Consider the following 10,890-nt stretch of genomic DNA (forward strand, 5'->3'; position numbering starts at 1 on the left):
CTTGAATTTCTCTCTCTCTTCTCACACAATATAATATCACCAGTAATATGTATTATTTCTGCGAATCTTAAGGCCATATCTGATCTCTATAAAAGATAACAAAGTTTACCTGAGGTTTTGGAGGTTATCACCGCCCGTGCTTGGCCTGAGTGAAGCATTCTTAGTTTGCAAAGTCCAAAAGGTATAAACCCGGATATTATTGTGTATTATACAGTATGTCCCCAAAGATATTACAATCGGATTTTCGCGTTGATAACACCCAATATGATTAAAATGTCCAATTGCTTAAGAGGTAACATCTTAGCTCTATTTTGCAGAAAACCCCATTCAATTTGGTTAAGCGGTCACAAAGAAATGTGGATTGTTGTAAAGCATGTCATGAGTCTGATTCTTCCAAGTTTAGCACTTCGATGCTCTTGGAACTGCACGTTAATGTGTTAACACAATAGACAGAAATTCGAGGGAAGTGATTCCCGACATGCTCTCCAAAATTTCTCATTTCTCTTTGACCACTGGATGGAGCAAATCGAATGGGATTTTCTGTAAGATGTGGGCAATGAGTTATAGTTTCATATACTCTGATATTGTATTTGGATTGATTCACTATTTTTAAAGTTATCATTGCGGAGAGTCCCGTTGTATTTTTTTTTTTTTGGGGGGGGGGGGGAGAACATGCGGTACAGAGTGCATTTGTACATATAGCAGAGTCTGCAGAACGTTTTGTTCTGTTTTGCTTTGTTTTGTTTTGTGTTGTTTTGCTTTGTTTTAGCTTGGAGATATTCATATTGGGGGCAATCTTGAATATCTAATAACCTCAAATTTGTATTTAAATGCTATGAATTTAGAATATTCATCTTAACTTTGGGCCCAGTATAAGCAAAATCTATTTCATGGTGTAAACACTACTCTCAACAAGGGAAGATCTATTTAGTTTTTAACATATTTTGATATATCGGTCTATTCTTATAAACTTTGGGATTTGGAGGTTTTAATGGCCGCCGGAGGCTTCAACACTTGCTCCCGAACTCATTAGTAGCCTTTCAAGGTGTACTGCGAGCAGTGTCCCTTCCATGATACAGAGTTCAGTGGTCATATATACGAATAGGCAAAATAATTGTATTGTTTCACAATGTCCGTTTTGTTCATGGTATTTTCTTCTTCCCTTTCCCCCAATTTCTTTCCTTTCTGTTCCTCTCTTCACTATTTTTTTTTTTTTGATTTCGTAAGCGGTGAGCTATAACAGAGATCATTTACTTTTTTTTTTTCCTGGAAAACAACAGGAAACACAAATACTTTCATGGCAGTGACGAACATAGTAACAGTAAAGATCTCACAATCACCCTCACTCTACATTCCTTGACTACAGTACCTATAGCCTGGCAGACCTGTCCCGATGCCTGTTGTCCTTCTTCTCTCATGCTTACTGAGATGGCAATCCAAATGAATTATGTCGAGCTCATTTTCCGATGCTTCCGGTATGCGGTCCATTTATGAATTTAAGTTTAAATGAGCTAAAGGTAAATGAGCATGCTATTGTTAAGAAACTCATTGGTTCCATAATTCTATTTTTAGACATAATGCCTTCTCAATTGGTAATTTCTCTTTTAAGATATATAATGCCTGAAAAGAGAACCCAAATTAATGTAGAACTAAAATATCATTTTGCAAAAGTAAATACACATAAATTCAAATCAAAATAATATGACAGAGACAAATCAAATCGACTGAAATCTAGGGATTGGGATGTGGTATTGGTATAGTGCTAGATCATAATGAATGTATTAGAGGGTTAGACCTATGTTCACAGCAAATCGATAATTTTGGGAAGTTTTGGGGTATGTCTGAGCATACTTCATGAACTGCCCTCCTACTCACTCTCGCATCTGGAAAGAATGCGCTTTAATGTCTTACCTGTGCAAATTTTAAGCGCTCGCATAATTAAAAGAGAGCCCAGTATGGGGGGGGGGGGGGGTGGTGGTAAAATAGCTTTTCAAGTAAATTGTAACCGTTATGGAGACCATTTAGTCAAGAAGTATACATGATAGGACATTATGCATTTTCATTTTTTTTTGTACAAACATTGACTTTAAATGCAGTTATGATTTTCGAAAAAAATAATACTTTACAGACCGTTTATTAACCGTATTGAATAGCTACTGAAATCATTAAAAAATGATATGTAGCTACGTAAAAATTGGTTCATTGATTGATGCATAATAAAAGTCTTAGAATAAATGCTTATGTGTTGTCACGAGAAATGTAAACTGGAACACACACTATTAAAATAAGTTTCTGTCTGTTGTCCTCAATCCACATTAAAACAGGTGGAATTCTTCACATTTTTTTTCTCTGTCCTTGCCAATTGCAACTCTGCTTTCTTGGATAAAAGCATACTCATCACTATACATCTTAACAGGCTTATCGTATGTATACTGACGTGGAAGCACGCCAAAAGATGGCGCAATCCTAGTATAAATCTCACAGCAGTTATGAAATCGGCTATGTCAGCATAGTCACCAGAAGACTCAGGAGCATGGCGCAATCCCAGAATAATTACTCTAATGTATTACGAAATAAGCTATGTCAACGTAGTCGTAAAATGAGAATTTAGTATACACCTGTATCACGGTGAGAAATTGATATATTATAGTGTGCATGGTGTGTGTGTGTGTGTTTTTTTTTTTAAGTCACATATTTCATTTTGTGTTGTTCTATAGAGTTTAAAGTATTTGTTCCTTATTACCACTAAACAATTGTGACTTTATAATCACATCGTGGACTATGCTTTTAGCGATAAATGTGCACAATGTTAAAATATAAACGACTTTAAGTACGACTACGAAGTGGGAATTCCCCGCTGATCACAACTGCAACGCGCAGCATTAACTTCGCACAAATTGGTCAATCGTCCAAGCATGTTTATAGTGAGCGTATTAATTCTAGTATACGCATACAATGTACGACGAACTATCCACTGAGGCCCCTGTCTTTGTTTTGTGCCTGACTCGATATAAATAAATAATATATCGATAGACTGGTCCAAAAGTTCAGTCTCAGCTCTGGCGTGATTTCCCTCGTATCGGTGGTGAGTTTGATGCTGTCTTCCGTGTGCGATATAAATGTCTGTGTTTTTAGAATGCTAATTAAGTGCTGTGCGCTAAATTTTAGGCTTTTCATCTTTCCAACCGCGTGAATATTTAGACCACAAATTTGTATCCAATGCATCGCGATCGAAACGGGTGTACTTTTGTTTGATCTCGATCTCTTTGTGACATTGCAAATAATATACCTTTATGATTAGTTGAGTGTGAATTACAGGAACACAATGAATCGCAAAGCGGCTAGGCGCAAAGCAATACAATACGATAGGACCTTATAGGTAGGCCTATGCTATATGGATACGTTACATCGTCATCGGTATTCTATGCCAGTTTTTTTTATCCATCTCTTTTCCCACAGGGTTTCATACTTGTTCTTTGCTGAGGGAGATCAGAGTGAAGAGCCGCGATGTTTGATGTAGGAGACGAGCACGATGAAGCCTGGATTGACGTGAATCATATTCCGTCGCCTCGGCAACGGTCCCCAGGTTAGTGCGATGGTTCCGTGACATTTGCTCCAACAATAAATTTCAATCCCATGAAATATCTGCACGCTAGACCAAACGTAAATTCTACCCCCAATATACCCCTAACCCTAATCCTAATCCCCTAATTCACCACAAACAATAAACTAATTTCCATATCCCTCATTACACAAAAATCAATTGATTATTATAAAAAAAAAATGAATATCAAACGCATCAAGGCGAAACACTCAATGAAACGAGGGGCTGCATTCTATATAAGCTAGGCTTTCTAGCAGTTCCCTCCATATTCGAGATGTTTTCCTTAATACGATTCAGTTATATAGTTACTTTGCCTATGTATTTCCTAAAACTATGTTTTCTTTTGTTGTAACAAAAATAAAAAGTCACATTGTCTTCTATTTTTGAAATATATGCAAATGTCATAATGCTTTTGAAAATGAAATATTTTAGAAAACAACAAGTAAATATTAACATAACGTAATAACGTAAATCTTCCTTGAATGAACATCACTTAAGTATAAATTCCATAATAAGTTGCTACATCCACGTTTTGAAATTCAGTTGACGCCTTTCTTTTTTACTCTAAAAGCATCTGGTGTTGTATGTAAAATTCAATTAATCAAGTAGCATGATCAATTAATTCCATGAATTTAGCAGTCATACCGAGATTCATAGAATATTCTCCAGACTTGACACGACTTTGTCCGATAAATGCTCTTCTGAAGATATTATTTTTCTTACATTACCAAGTATCATACTTGCAATTAAACACAATATTCCTGCTTTTAACGTAACTGGACAAATCCCCCTTTACATTTTAACATTCTCTGATATTTTCTCAAATTTGCAGAATTTCTAAGTAATACTGTGGAATATTTAATTCCATTTAAGAAATTTTATAATCACGCAAATAATGAATTTCCATCACCCTCTCCTTATCCACCCCATATCCTTGTTACAATAACACAACAAACGCTTCAGCAAAATCATTCGTTGAGCGTTAACAAAATAATATAATAACTAGTCGTGTAGTACTCTTGTCACCGTAACGTATGTCAGCACACACTCTTCAAACTCTAAACATCATTACTTCCATAATATTGTAGGTGGTATGTTGTATAAGGAAATCGGCCTTGATAAGTCTCATAATTATGGCCTTTTCTCATTTCCTTACCAGTGTGCATGGATTATGTTATAAATACAGATGTTTATATCATTCCTCTGTTTTCATGTAAACGTGATGTGCAATATTTTGTTTTCCCGTTCAATTTCATACTTTTGTTAGTCAGATTCATTTAACGTACATTCAATTTCGAAATGCGAGCATTGTATTTCATACTCGTGCATTCAAGTGACCTTGTTTGGAGCATGCAATTTCATTTTCAGGCGATCAAGTTCCTACTTCGCGCGATCAATTTAACGAGGAAAATGGAGTAGACTTTTTAAGAAAGAAGAAAAGGCATACACAACCAATGTTAATGCTTGCATATAGTGTAATTATTGTTGCTTAAAGGTTCTACATTATTATTATTGTTTATGTATCATTGGTTTTTCATCTAAAAAAATTAATAAATTGTTAGGTCCAATCAGCAGTACATCCAAACAGTCAGCACAACCACAATGACGCACAATCTAATCATAATATTTCTTGATGATACCGTATGTATGCTGACAAAGCTCAAACACTAACCACATAATGGCAATGCATCAGTTTAAAGACAAACTGACACACAATAACCTCACATAGTCCCGCAAAAATAAACCAATAAGATAGCAATAAACAACAAATTTAATAAGACGTATACAATGGGCCGAATGCATAAAACAAGCAATTGCTTGTAAGCAATTGCTTCAAGCAAAAGCACAAGCTCGTCTAGCAAAAGGTCTAGATCAAGCAATTGCTTAAATCCATATGCATAACCTTTGCTTATGCCAATACCTTTTGCTTGTCCCGCACAAGCAATTGCTTGCGTTTTCTACAAAAGGGACGTCACGCCTGTGCGAACACAAGAACAACGGCGAGTGTGGCAGCATGTATTTGAAAGGGCATGTGTGTGTGGAAACATTTCCTGACATAGCAGAAGAGCTATGAAATGCACACACAGACACATACACACACATCTATACACACACACACACACGCACACACACACACACACACACGTATTACTGGCTGATTCCCATCACTGCAGCTTACAGCAGCCCGGATCTGCCAGATCGCACGTGGAGAGAGGTCTCCTCGCTCTCCACCGAAGTCAGACATCCTACCTGTTTTTCATCACATTTTGCGTGCTAACCACTGGACATTCCCGTTGTTGAAATGAAAAAGTTTCTTACACTACTTATGAGTAATTTCTTGTAGATTTATACCACTCCTTCACAAGTGTGGTCTTTCTTTCATAAATATGAAAATGATACTTAAAAGGGAACGTTCCGGTTAAGCAAAAGCTCAAGCTCATTTTACAGAGCTTGGAAAATCGTAAGCAATTGCTAGCAAGAACTAGCAAATGGTATGCTTTATGCATACGTTTTTAAGCAAATGCTTGGTTTCTAAGCAATTGCTTGTGGGCAGCAAGCAATAGCTTGTGCTTGCTAGCAAAAGCTTCTGCTTGCAAGCAATTGCTTGTTTTTATGCATACGGATTCGAGTAAAAGGCTAGCACAAGCAATTGCTAGCGTTTATGCATTCGGCCCAATGTTCATGTTATCAGTTTCAATTTAGGCCTAATCGAAATTGTTGTTGTTGTTTTTTTCTGGAGGTGTCAACCAACCTTCCGCGAATTGTGCTCGTTTGCTGCAGGCATATACAGTGCCCAACGTTTGTTTGTTTGTTTGTTTCATTTTCCATCTAAGAAGATCTGAAACAGCTGATCTTTTATTGGGTCCAGTTGGATATAAGGTGGAACCACTTCACCGATTGAAACACTCTGCTCTTTGCGATAGATAATTGAAGTGGGATCTTTCGCATGCATGACATACATGAGTTGTGACTCTGTTACACATGGGAACTTCATTTTACGTCCTATCAGAGGGACATGTGCCTGTATATATATGAAGAGTTTGTTTGCAAAAACCGATAAGTCCATATTTGCCAAATGGAGATATTTGCGATTAAAGGTCAAGAAAAATAAAGAGAGTAATAAGAAAATGTTTGCTTCTTTTGACCATAACTTCAAAAATGTACCTTTATATGTAGTGACCGATATATCATTTTAAAGGTATTATTTTGTACTTTATGACAATCATCGTACTTCAAAATCTTCAAAAATGGACTTATCGGTTTTTGCAAACAAACTCTTCATATATATATATATATCTTTTTTTTTTTTTCGTGAAGCCCGAGTTCATTTTTGTCAATGAACAGATGGACCACTAGTGCAAAATAAATATCATTCATCATAAATCCCTATATATTCAAAGCTAAATGAAAAAGTCACACATACACGGCCCTAGACTAACTAAATTCCGGCCCTCTTTTAAATTGAATGCAGCTATTTGGAACATGGTTGCCTATTCATGAATTTGAATGAACGACGAGATTCCGTCGCCAAATTACTTGACATGAATTCTAATGCTCAATGCTGAAATGCGTGCTCCTCTCTTAAACTTAAATGCTCCGATAGTGAATTGGAATGCTCCGACAGTGAATTAGAATGCTCCGATAGAGAATTTGAATGACCGGATTTTGAATTTGATTGCTGATTCAGTGCTGCGAGCGTGGAATGCCTGAAACAATGCTCGGAATAGGTACTTGAATGCAAAGTATGAAAATTCTTGTTAGCATGCTTGATGAAATGTATTGATATAAAATGAATTAAATAAAAGGCAAACAGAGTAACACCTGTTCTATATTCGTGTTACATAGTCATTATAAATACGTGATATCTTGTTAGACTTTTATGAAAAGTTTCACAGTGACAGTTTTTATTTCCACCTCCAATTCACCACCGCCATCAAATTCATTATGCTGAGCACTGACCTTCATTAATTGCAATAACACATAATCTGTCCGATTATTTCTTAACTATAATATGGCAGTATACTCCACGATGACTAGACTTCCCCTTGACATATTGTGCGCCTTATTAATTTCCACTCTCAGGAACAGCATTTGCCCGAACTGTCAGCAGACCAATTCAGGGGGGTCAGCCAAGCAGCCCAATGGGCGTGCAGGTCCTCAACACCGCAAAGACCAGGACGCTAGATCCGCAGGGCGCCCCCTTGCTGGAGCTCTCAAGGGAAGAGGCCACGTTCTGCAAGGTGTGTAAGGTTTCGTTGACAGGGGAGCAACAAGCGAAGCAGCACTACGCCGGGAGAAATCACCGCAACTTGCTACAGAGGATATCTCTCGGAGGAGGACGGCCCGCGCGGCAAGATGGACAAAGGTCAGGAAATATACACTGCAGCATCCGCCAATACAGCTTTACGGAAGCGTTCAGCGCTATACAGATAATGCGTCAGGAAAGAAACCACAAGAACGCAGAAGCGGTCGCAAAACTCAAACTAGCTCAGCAAGGCGGCGTTGTCACGGGCTCCTCATTGGAAACCCAACCATTCTCCCTATTTTCCGGACAAGGGCTGTTACCCGGGGGCTCCGTTTTACCAACCTGCGGAGGGGTGGATACAACTGGGCGCTCCAACGATTTCTCCCTCCCTGGTTTATCCAATGGGCGTGGCTCTCTGGGGGAGTCGAGGCACACGCCTGCTTCTGTGGAGGCGGATTCTAGTCTCTTAGACTCAATGACCACGACAGCCAAAGAGATGATGTCATTCCCAGAGGGAGTGGCAACTGACGCTCGAAGTCGACGGCACAATATTGGTGTAAACATCGCAGAAGAAGCTCTCTTGAACAGTCCTGACGCGGCTGCACTCGGCAGTGGTCCTACCGGGCAGATTGGAGACGGTTCCTTTTTATCAATCAAAAATTCGACATCTCCCCACAGCAGCTGCTTGGATGGCGGAGAGCCTAACCGTGACTTCAATCGTTGTCGTCAGGAGATCGTAACGGCCTGCTCAAAAGTAATGATGAGCATGATCCCCGAGATTGCCAACAAGGTAGCCGACATGCTTCTTGGTCAAAATCCAAGTATCGTGCGAGGGACACACCTTCAGGCTGAAAGCTCTGCTGATGTTGGTAGAAAGATCCACCCACCAAAGTCCCACAACGAGCAGCAGGGTTGCTCCCGTCAATCCAATATGATTTCTTTGGATCACCTCGACCGGAGCTCTTCGGACGATTCTCTACCTCTAAATGCGGCGCCATCTCAGAAGGTGCTCTCGACTATGGAAACCTCCTCAACCTTCGCTGCGGGCGGCTTCCCTCCTCACCACCCCACCATCTCGCTCCAAAGCGCCATCTGGGAAAGCCTGAGCAAGCAAAACGCCAAGTGATACAAGCAGTGCCTGTTTGTCATTTTGTAATGGATGACCTCGTGCAAATGACAATTCGCGAAGTGGAGGCAACATTCTGCTTGAAGTTCGCCATTGATTCGCATGCAAATATAACTGTTTTTTGAGATTGGTTAATTGGATCAAATCTGTAAGAACTCCCTAAATTTGTAAGGAACTTCCAGTGGCCCTTATGTCCATGCCCATCCGTTCGACCAGAGTATTCATTTCCAGATCCCAGTTTGTCATCGAGATGACTTTCCACCTGAAACTCCCGTCTAAACTTTTTTTTTTCTTTCTCACTACTTGGCAATGTGTCCCAATACACAGCTGGTTGTTGCCGTTTCTGGATTAAAGCCAAAACATAGTTGTTGTATGCCTAGTCTCTTGCAAAGGCAGCTCGCAATGGACTCGCATGCACACAGCGATCAATCGCTACGCTCGCAGCTCGACGTTTGTGCGCTGTGTGTGCGAGTCCACTGCTCTCTGTGGGCGTGTCCACAAATCATATCGAGCTGCCTTTGCAAAAGGCTAGTATATGCCTGGAAAAGTGTCGATTTTTGCTCTAAAACATACTCATTTATGCATATGAAATGTAGTAAATAACTTTATCAAGTGACGATTTCAGTTTGGTAATGACAGAAATGCGAAATATTGGCCAACAAACTTCACCGAAAGTGTGCCTAATAGTTCTATCATATTTGTAATACTACAATCTCAGAGCTTGATCGACTGTGGTTGGTACGTGATGTTTATTATTCGACTGCATCGACTAATCTTTCTTCCCTTTTTTGCAATTTAAATCATCAACATAATTATGGTTGAAAGTATGTAATATACATGCGATTTTTCATTGGTTGTTTTACATTTTTTTTTTAAATCAGCAATGAATATTGTTTCTGTAAATCTTGAGGGTATACCTGTTCTCTAAGGAATGTCAGATAGAAAATTTTGCTTTCGAGGTTTGGAAAGTTATCACCCGCGTTTGCCTTGAGTGGGGCAGTCCCAAGGTCTGGAGGATTGTTTACTTTTTTTCCCTTCTTCTTCCTTTCTTTTACGATAGCTTGAGGAGGATGCCGACGAGGTAGGGAATGGGGTATTGCTTTAGGAGGAAGAGGGTGTAAGAGGGGATCTCTGCTCAGAACCCTCGTCTCTTATTATTATTATTTCTCGATTATTTTCGCTTTTTTTTTGGGGGGGGGGGGTTAACATCCCAAAGATTTTATGTATGTGGGCTTAATACACTAATGTAATGTATGTATTATTGAATAGGTCTTACTTTATGTATAAGTCAATCAATACTCGTCAACGATTTCTATGATCACGTGATAGTGGACAATATTTGGTATTTCTACACAATGCTATTGAGTGATCAACAAACAATGTAGGGCTGATGGAATTGTGATTCACTAATGAAAGGATTCCATATTTAATGTTAGGTGTTGGGTGCAGGTGTGGAGGCTCAATGACTTTGCTGTTAGTGACCATAGGCATTTTTTTTTTTTTTTAAGTGCATGATCCAACCCGCATGGTGTAATAACTGATAACAGTTGTATTATATTATTCTCCTACCCCGCCCTTTCCCTCTTCTAAACAAAATATACTACCCCATCCTGTCTACCCCTCCCCCCTTCCCCCGTAGGTAGACATTCTGAGCTGCCACGTGTAAACAAGCAACAGGTTATAGTGGCTGTCCTTTGGCACAATTTGATTATTGTTTGCGTATAATCCAATCGTAATGTATACAAAAATCATATATATCCATGCATGTTAAGTATATTTATAATGTGCCGCTACACAATCAGCATTGCATATACGTTTTCCTCTTTTAATCACTGTAATCACATACACTGAATAATTGTCCAATAATTTATGTGGGTGTGTTTTTTTTTTTCTTCATTTTTAAAGCATCATGAT

General features: G+C 38.9%; 1 pseudogene; it reads left to right on the forward strand.

Annotated features, from left to right (window-relative positions):
• The first annotated feature begins 3,032 nt into the window (after positions 1 to 3,032).
• On the forward strand, positions 3,033 to 8,976 carry LOC140246785 (uncharacterized; annotated as a pseudogene).
• Positions 8,977 to 10,890: the final 1,914 nt, after the last annotated feature.

Source organism: Diadema setosum, chromosome 3, assembly GCF_964275005.1.
Source record: "Diadema setosum chromosome 3, eeDiaSeto1, whole genome shotgun sequence".
In the NCBI taxonomy this organism is placed as follows: Eukaryota; Metazoa; Echinodermata; class Echinoidea; order Diadematoida; family Diadematidae; genus Diadema; species Diadema setosum.